The sequence below is a fragment of the Octopus sinensis genome, linkage group LG8 (assembly GCF_006345805.1).
Source record: "Octopus sinensis linkage group LG8, ASM634580v1, whole genome shotgun sequence".
Taxonomy (NCBI): Eukaryota; Metazoa; Mollusca; class Cephalopoda; order Octopoda; family Octopodidae; genus Octopus; species Octopus sinensis.
The window spans coordinates 28,330,020-28,340,056 of record NC_043004.1 but is presented as its reverse complement, the minus strand read 5'-3'; positions in this window follow the sequence as shown (position 1 = coordinate 28,340,056).

Sequence of the window (10,037 nt, the reverse complement as noted above, 5' to 3'; positions counted from 1 at the left end):
AATAATAATAATAATAATAATAATAATAATAATAATAATAATAATAATAATAATAATAATAATAATAATAATAATAATAATAATAATAATGATAATAATAATAATGATAAATGAGTCTTAGGTCAACTTGATCGGTGAGGTTTGGTTATTCGATGATAATCAGTGATGTTGTAAGGCAGGCGGCTGCATGCCAATATTTAACTACGATCCTCTCATGCCACATTGAACTTCCAATTGCTCGCGCGACTGATTAACTGAATTGATCGATTCGAGAGCGATAGGATTTAAGATTTGGACGAAGTTTATAATCTATCTAGGGATTATCCTTTACAAAGTGTTCCGCCTATTGATGGCAGGATTATCAAGAAAAGTAAGCGAAAGTGAAAATAAACAGCGGGTGGGTGGGTGATAATACAAAAGATTTCGTTCCACACACACACACACACACACACACACACACACATACACACACACATACACACACACACACACACACACACACACATTTCTTTAATCTCTTTCTTCATCTAATGTATCTCTCTGCGCCTTCTAACTTCTTCACATCTCTTCTTTTGCTCGATCTTTCACACCACGTGACCGAAACACGTTAAAACACTAGCTTGTTACACATCATTTTACACAACATCACTTGTTTACAATAGTCCGTATTATTATATTTCCCCGACTGCCTCTCTCTCTTACTTTCTCCCACCTTAACTATCCCTTCTTTCACTCCCTTCATTTCCTATTCCTTTCCTTATTATCCCTCTTGCTATCTCTTCCAGTCTCTATCATCGTTATTGTTTCTCCTCAAATCGCTTCTCTCCTCGCTATTTCTTTGTGATTAGCAATAATCGATAGTTCACCGAGAAACACGGCAGACAGATCGCTATAAAATGTTTGGCGCGGATAACGGCATATACACTCTTATTTCGGTCAACCAATTCTGTTTTATTGAGGAGAGACAATTGGAACAACAACAACAACAACAACAACAACAACAACAACAACAGAGTGAGGGAAGTACCGGAATCCAGAAAAAAAAAAGAGATCAAAGATGATATACAGGTAGAAAGATGGAAGATGTTAGGAAGGGGAACTGCAAAACATGGAAGGGATTTGGATGAGTAGACAAACAGGCGAACAGATAGACAAGCTGGTTCGATTGATAGATTGATAAATCAATAATTATAAAGAGAGAAGGAGAGACAGAGAGAAGGAGAGAGAGAGAGATATTGTCGGAAATTCACTCTCATACACACATACACATATAAGCATATTTATTGAAATCGAAGGAGAGAGAGAGAGAGACGCACACACACACACACTCACATATACACACACACAGAATGCCGGAGAGACACACAAGGAGAAAAGAGGAGAAGGGGGAGGGAGGGAGGGAGGGAAGGAGGGACAGCAAGAGTGGTTCACTGTAACTACTGCTGTTGAAACTATCTATTTCTACTTTGTGTCGATACTCTATGATTACTTCCAGCTGACCGACTTCACTAATGTCAGACACTACTAATACAACTCCACAAGCACTCGTCACTCAGTTTGTTAACCAAGAAAGAACTTTAAAGTGTCGGCCAAGCTTATCTCAGCGGATCAGGTCAGATTAATCAGGCAATCAGTGATTGGAATATCTTCGACAGAATTCAACCACTCAGAAAGTCTCTTTTTTCTTGTGTTGTTTTACATTTCTTCGATTTTGAGAAACATTTTAATTATCTTGTGGAAGCCTTGAGTTGTTGTTGTTTAACACTGAGTCAGACCTTATGGAGGAGACCTTGTTTCTTTTTATCATTTTTAGGTTTCAATCTGGGGCACTGTCTTCAAGGCTAGGATCAATCTAAACAACCTCACTATAACTAAATTCATTGATTTCTATTTGATGAATATAGCAAAAAAAAAGATGTTTCAGACGTAGTCATCATGCCCTTTCCTATATCATCAACTTCATTATCAAGCTTATCCCTCAATATTCAAGAAGCCAGATGTGATTTATAGGTGATTTTGTTATTGTTTCTAGCAGGTTGACTAACCACTTCGAGAAAAATGTTTGAGTTGTTTTAGGCTAGATATTTAATTTGGCCTAAAGACTGTTGATTAAAAATTTAGTATATTTGGCCATTGATTTGGTGTGGTGCCACGGATCCTGCAGAGCCAGAAGTTATTTTAGTGTAATTGAAATTTTCAGAAACACAATCTTAGCCGTAATCGAGCAGAACTAGAGTGTATCCGCTTTCAATGATAGCTACAGCCCATCTAGTATTTGAGTGCCAGTGGCTGAGTACTCAACAGACTGTAGTATATTGAGAATAGTCCTCGGCCGGATTTGAATAGCAGATAGTGTTAATCCCACAGGCTTATACATAGTTCCTTTCTTCACAGTTTTATTTATAATCTCTTGGGCTGACAAGACGTTATGGTGGCAGATATCACCTCAGTAATGTGCCAGGTGCTTTCCAGATTTGAGACTTTTTGAAGAGACTTTCAAAGAAATCCAAAATTAATCTCCTTCAAGGTAGAATTCTCTGAGTTCAATGCACTTGTAGCACCCCAGCCACTTTCCATGGAAGGCTTCCAAAGTGAAGTTGCCTAGACACTCGTCACAGTCTCATTCCTCTTCTGAATGTCTTCAAAATGACAGCCCCTGAGCTTCTACTTTATCTTGGGGAATAACAAAAAGTTACAGGAAGCAATGTATCGACAGTTGGGAGGTAGTTGGTTACCAAGATGGAATTAGAGACTGGTGTGTTGATCTGATGCCGGTACTACCGGCCTGAGTGGAAGAACTCGGGTCTTTTGCGATGAAATATCTTCCCGAACTCCCTCAAAACTTTCACAAAGTACTCTTTGTTGACTGTCAGGTGTGAGGGAAACTAGTGGATATAGATGACGCCTTCGCTATCGAAAAATAGGATCATCAAGGGCTTTCCGGCCGATTTGCTTTGATTGGCATTCTTGGATCTGGAGGAACCAGAATGTTTCTATTGGGCACGTTATCTCTTGGTCATTGGATGATAACAGTAGATCCAGCTTTAGTCACAGATTACCAGAGACTCAAGTGTACTCTTGAATTGGAGGTAATGAATTCAACTCTCGCCTTACTATCATCGTCTTTGAGCATCCTGGGAACAAAATTTGCACAAATTTTGCGTGTGTTCAGATCTTCGTGAATAATTCTGTGTACAGTTGCAATATTGACTGTAAACTTCATACTTATTTCCTCAACCAGCTCTGATGCTTTGACGTCCCTCTCTCTCCCACAAACCTCATCGTCTCTCGCCCCTTCTGTTCATAATCTGGTGCCAGCGAAAAACAGATACTCGTCTCATGTAAGTTAATCTGTAAGAGGCTGGAGTATATCATAAGCTTCTCTAGCGTTTTGCGCCCAATTTAACACGCGCACACAAACACACACACACATGGCAAATGAAGATGGAAGATGGAATATACGAAAATTTATTATTAATCACGGCATATACATAACGATCACTGTGAAAGTGACTGTGCTTTACCAGTAAGCTACCTGGTGTAAACCATTCGTTTTATTATCCATTATATATATATATATATATATATATATATATATATATACATGTATACATGTACACTGCAACATAATTTCTTTTCCTCAACAGACCCTGCCCTATTTAACATTGTCCCTAAAGAGATCAAAGAGGAAAAGGATCCCATCAACTTTAAACGGAGTCTAGATAGATTCCTTCAAGGAATACCAGATAAGTCACCCATAATTGGATACAACTCACCCAACAAAAACTCACTACTTGAATGGATCATAAACAAAACTTGACTTAAACAGGATTCAAATAATCCTATCAGGTGGTGCTATTAAGTTAGGCATGGCCTGGACCAATCATTGGTCGAAACATATCTAAGTTTTATATATATACTAAAAGTAGATTGCGTTCTTCTGTATTGTATTCGCCAAGAGCTACTATTTTTATCTTCTGTATTGAACCCGGTATAATTTTGTTTGACTTAGAGTAGCATGTGTCTTGTGTGCACGATGTTTTATGCCTATTTCTTTATATTGCCTATATTTCCATGTCCCTGCTATAAAAATGCTATATTTTAATTTTTGTTAGCTGCTGTTTTGTATAATGTTATAACCAATAAATGTTAAGTATAATCGGTTGAGCGTTCACCAAACCAAAATCCAGGGATGAATGCGAAAGTTTGATTTTTGGAATAATGAATAGCATAAAAGATGAGTGAGCAGAAAATCTATACTATGATTATAACTGTGCTAGTCGTAACCATCCTGTCATATTTCAAGGTGCTGTGCATGTTGTAAGGTCTAAGTTATTTTTAGTATGTTGTCCAACTCCATGGAAACTTCGTATTGGCTCGGTTGCAGGTTTTAGACGAAGACGGTGCACCTGAGTGAAATAAGAATTACCTGTACATGAACGTCAGGAACCAAATTATATGAAATTCATAAAAAAAAAGCCAATCGATATCACTTCAGCTTCGCATAAATTCCACATGTCTCACTCAGTGTTGTGAATTTGGTTTGAAGTTTCAGTGAACTGCAACATCAGTTTAACTTGTACGCTTTCACCGTATTCATAAATTCTGCATATCTAAATTCTCTTAAGTTTTACAGGGAAGGCTACAAGCAGAACTATACCGCCATTTTCAGGAGGCTTCTTTTTCTTTTATCCAATTATAGGATTGAAATTTGATTCGTTAAATAAGAAATATGAGAGAAGGAGGTAGAAGAATGTCCAATGGGTAAGTTTTATGAAGCATAAAGTGTGACTGTTCGTTATTTTCATTAGACGAGGTCATATAAAATCATTGAATTACAGTTGTTCATGCATAAAGTATTAGTATTTGGTAAGAACATAAGGTCAATAACCTCGATGTATTTAGTAGACTAGCATAAGTGGAATAAGCCGAGTGGGCTGAAACGACAAAAGACTGAGTAGCATACTTTAACAGGTGGCAGGTTCTCAGTGGATTTAATAGGTTTCGTGTTTTTAGTCGAGCAAAGTTTTGAGACACATAGATTGAAAACTGTAGATACTTTGGTGGATTTATAAATATCTTTTATTTATAGAAATAAAAAAAGAATTAACACTTAACACACAAAATATCGAAAAATATTAATGAAGAAAATAAAATGAAATTGTTGTTAATATTCTACAACTTAGGATACAAAAAAAGATAATAATAATAAAACAAAACAGGAAGGCTCGTACTTTTGTTGGTTATGAATGTGTGTTACTGGGTAAGTTTAAAGAAGAAATAAAGTAAAAAGAAAACATGTGTAACTCATGCTTTCACGTAAGATTATCCGTCATTTCACATAGAAAAAGAGATTGAGGAAGAAAGAAATAAAAATAACTGGATTATAAAATAGTCAAGTATTATACAACATAATAAAAAAAAAGATAAATTTTAAGAATGGAAGAACATGTGTTCAAAAAAAAAAAAATCAATTACTCTTCTGCCCGCGGCACTGTTCATGGTAGTCATTGCAGGAGTAAATCTGTAGAAACGCTGTCTTTTATAGGCAAAGCAGGCGTTCAATTGTAATGCCATCTTTGATTTGAAGGCTGACGATTATTATTTGTAGAGAGGGTAAAGAATTATGCGAAATAATACGCACACACACACACACACACACCACACACACACACACACACACACATTTACAAAAGTATGTCGAGTGCATGTAGGAAATGTCAGCATAAAAATTTATATATTTATACACGCACACACACATATCTATAATTTTATGTAATTATATTTGTGCGTGTGTGAGTGTGTGCGTGTGTTTATTTACATATATACCTATGTGTATGTGTTTATTTTTTTGGATATATATAGATTTATGTATCTATGTGTATCTAAATATATGTAAATGTATATATAAATATATATATAAATACGTGTGTGTGTGTCATGTCTAATTGTGTTCACCTACATCTCTACCAACCTACCTACACACACACACACACACACATATATATATATATATATATATATATTATATATATATATATATACACACATACATATATATACATATGTATATATTATTATTATTGTTGGTGTTGTTGTTGTTGTTGTTATTCCAAACAAGTGGAGGGATGGAAGAAACGAAATCGAAAATTCGAAAATGCGCAGAGAATATATCAGAATTAATTAGAATTTAATATTTCAAAATACAGAAATATACTTGACCGGTTTCATGTTTGATTTTCAAAAGTGTATATTATATAAAACTGTATCACGAATGAATTATGTTTATTCTGGCCGTTGTTACAAAACTTCTGAGTTTACACACACACACATTATACATATGTGTATATGTGTATGTAATACATGTACTGAGATAATATACTAGATCATTTAAAACATTAAGAGCTCAAGAAGAGAAAGGATGTTTCTCGGTCCGATAAGAAGACTTAAATAGCATAATTACTGCTCATTGATGAGCAGATTGAAAGGAGGGAAGATTTAATCAGATTAATTTGGTTAGATTATGACAACAAATGCACAGCAGTTAGGGTTTTGAAAGAACTGATTATCCATAAACTATTGAACAACTCTTAGTAGTGTGGTCAATAACCAGAGATGGCCCACTTCTTATTGCATGTCTGAAAATAATATAACATAGGGACAGCACATAATACTGATGGCTTCCGTTGCTAAGAAATTACATTGGAAATTTAACAGTAAGAACAGTATTACGTAGTACTACTTCTAGACAAAGAACTGTCCGCTAAGTAGTCGCTCAGCTTGCTAGAAAAACAGCCAAAGCTACTTCAAAGTATACATTTCCATATGAAAAGCTAAAAAAGAAAGAACATGCCTCATTGAGTTGGGAGCAAATACATGATAACTACTACTGCTGCTGCTGCTGCTACTGCTGCCACCCACTACTACTACATTTCCGTTCACATATTAGGGACACTGAAAGGTCAGGTGCTGACGTACGATATAAGAAACTATACATCGTCTATTATGAAAATCAGATTTGATACTAGTTTCAGATTTTAAATTTCTGCACGAAGCCAAGAATTTCGTGGAAGATGCTAAGTGTCAATTACATTGACCCCAGTCAACAAGAAGTACTTATTTCATCAACACCGAAATAATGAAAGACTAAGTCGACCTCAGCAGAATTTGTACGCAAAGCGTGAAAACAGCTGAAATGTCACATAGCATTTAGTCCGTCGTGCTACCGATTCTGGCTGCTTTCCGCCTTAAGATCAAATTTGATAATAGTATCCTTGAAGTAGGCTATTTTTCTAAACCTCAGGTTTTGGTTTATTTCCTTCACAGCTCTAGAATACCGTCAGGTACGATCACATCTCTTACCACTTCTTATATTGTGCGTAATCAAAATTGTGTGTGGATGCGCGCGCGCGAACACACACACACAGAGTTTATATGTTGTCACACTGGTTGTAAGGAGTAACAATCTGTCCTGGCGAAAGAACAAGAGAACTTTTTAGTTATCAATCGATCAATTAGAAAATAGTATTTAAAAACTGTAATCACTTCTTCCTACTATAAAAGAGAGAACTTAGGATAATATTCTCCATGCTATTCAGAAGACACCGGATGGTTACAGCTTTACTACAAATCATAAATCTGTTTGATCACGTATTTATCATAGGTACAAAACGGTCCCAGTGATGGAGCGGTACATACTGATGGACTCTGGACGGATGAAAGGCAATACTAACTTTTGCAAGATATGAACTACGAATTTTAAAGATTGCAACATCACATATTTTGGTCGGATATCTACTACTGAGTTTTATACTTTACTGAGTTTATGTCTTAGGTATTATTCAAATGCTATTGGAATGGAATGCATTGACAGAACATTAAGGCAGTAGACTAAATTCCTTCGGGCATTTCCCTTTGACCATTTACGTTCTTAATACCTATTTCTTTACTACCCACAAGGGGCTAAACACAGAGAGGACAAACAAGGACAGACAAACGGATTAAGTCGATTATATCGACTCCAGTGCGTAACTGGTACATAATTCATCGACCCCGAAAGGATAAAATGCAAAGTCGACCTCGGCGGAATTTGAACCCAGAACGTAACGGCCCTAATACCATCGCAACAAGGACAACCTCCTCTTTAATTTTTCATCGGTTGACAAAATAGAGTATTAGCTAAATTTTGAGCTCTATTTATTTAACCATTTTTATTTAACTATACTCCGCTCAAATGTTTGAAGTTGTGCCTAGAGGAACTAAATTGAAAATATTACAACATACGTAATACAACAGAGTCATTTTTTTTTTAAAAACAGTTCGGCAAGAATTCTTTTGAAGGTAGAATAACAAACTTAGTTTGTCAGGAACCACAGAAAGAGTGTTTAAACCGAGTGTATAAATAGATTGTGTAATTTATGATAATTGTTAATAGATCGACTATGGACTCAAATCATTGTCTACATAGACGTATATGTATGCATTTGCATGTACACACACACACACACACATACACACACACACACAAACACGCACACATACAATCGCATATCAATCACAATTCCATGCTAACAAAAGTGTACTGTACTCACATTCACGCATACACGTACGTACTCACATACATACAATCACACACACACACACACATATATATATACATAGACACACGCGCGCGCAGGCACACACACACACACACACACACACACACACACACACACACACACACACACACACACACATATATATATGAATGTATGAACACACAAACATGGGCAGAAATTGGATTGGAATTTCTCTTGGGTATTGTTAAATTTACGTCTAATAATTTCCTAATCGATATAATTCCCAGAAGAAATATTGATTACTGTTGCCTAATCACAACGCTATCATTCGTAACCGTGGAGGTGGTGGTGGTGGGGGTGATATTCTAGTCGATTATTATAGATAAGTATTTTATTGATACCAAAGGGATGAACAGCAAAGTTCAAGGCCTCCCTTGAGTGTGCACTTTGCAGAGATACTCTTCATTAAAAAAAACGACGTATTCATTGAAGTCGTTACCATCCTTACAGTTTATAGGATTCCCTTGCACCATATTGTTATGTTGCCAGTCAACAAGCGACAAAATTAGGTACCACCTCTGAAACTGAAACCGTCTCAAAAAATAATCACATATTGGTTTATACTCAATATTCGATGAAAAGACGTATTTGTCAGCAACTTAGCAGAGGGATATAGTGCATCAGAGGTATAGAGGCCAAGGAAAGACTCTAAATTACTACGTCTCAAAATGGATTCCAGAAAATTGTAAATGGGTGTGCAGTTTTTGTCTCGATGACAAACTGCTTGTTATCTTCATTACAACAACATCGACAATAATAATACACTTCAAAATGTGAATTGTGGCTGTGTGGTAAGTAGCTTGCTAACCAACCATATGGTTCTGGGTTCAGTCCCACTGCGTGGCATCTTGGGCAAGTGTCTTCTGATATAGCCCCGGACCGACCAATGCCTTGTGAGTGGATTTGGTAGACGGAAACTGAAAGAAGCCTGTTGTATATATATATATATATATATATGTATACGTGTGTGTGTTTGTTTGTCTGTGTTTGTCCCCCTAGCATTGCTTGACAACCGATGCTGGTGTGTTTATGTCCCCGTTACTTAGCGGTTCGGCAAAAGAGACCGATAGAATAAGTACTGGGCTTACAAAAGAATAAGACCCGGGGTCGATTTGCTCGACTAAAGGCGGTGCTCCAGCATGGCCACAGTCAAATGACTGAAACAAGTAAAGGAGTAAAAGAGAGAGAGTGCATCAGAGGTATAGAGGCCAAGGAAAGACTCTAAATTACTGCGTCTCAAAATGGATTCCAGAAAATTTTATATGGGTGCTGTTAGGAGGGGTGATGGATGCATTAGTGCAGTTTTTGTCTCGATGATAAACTGCTTGTTATCTTCATCACAACCACATCGACAATAATAATACACTTCAAAATGTGAATTAGTAAACAAACAAAAGTGAATATATACAACCTAGG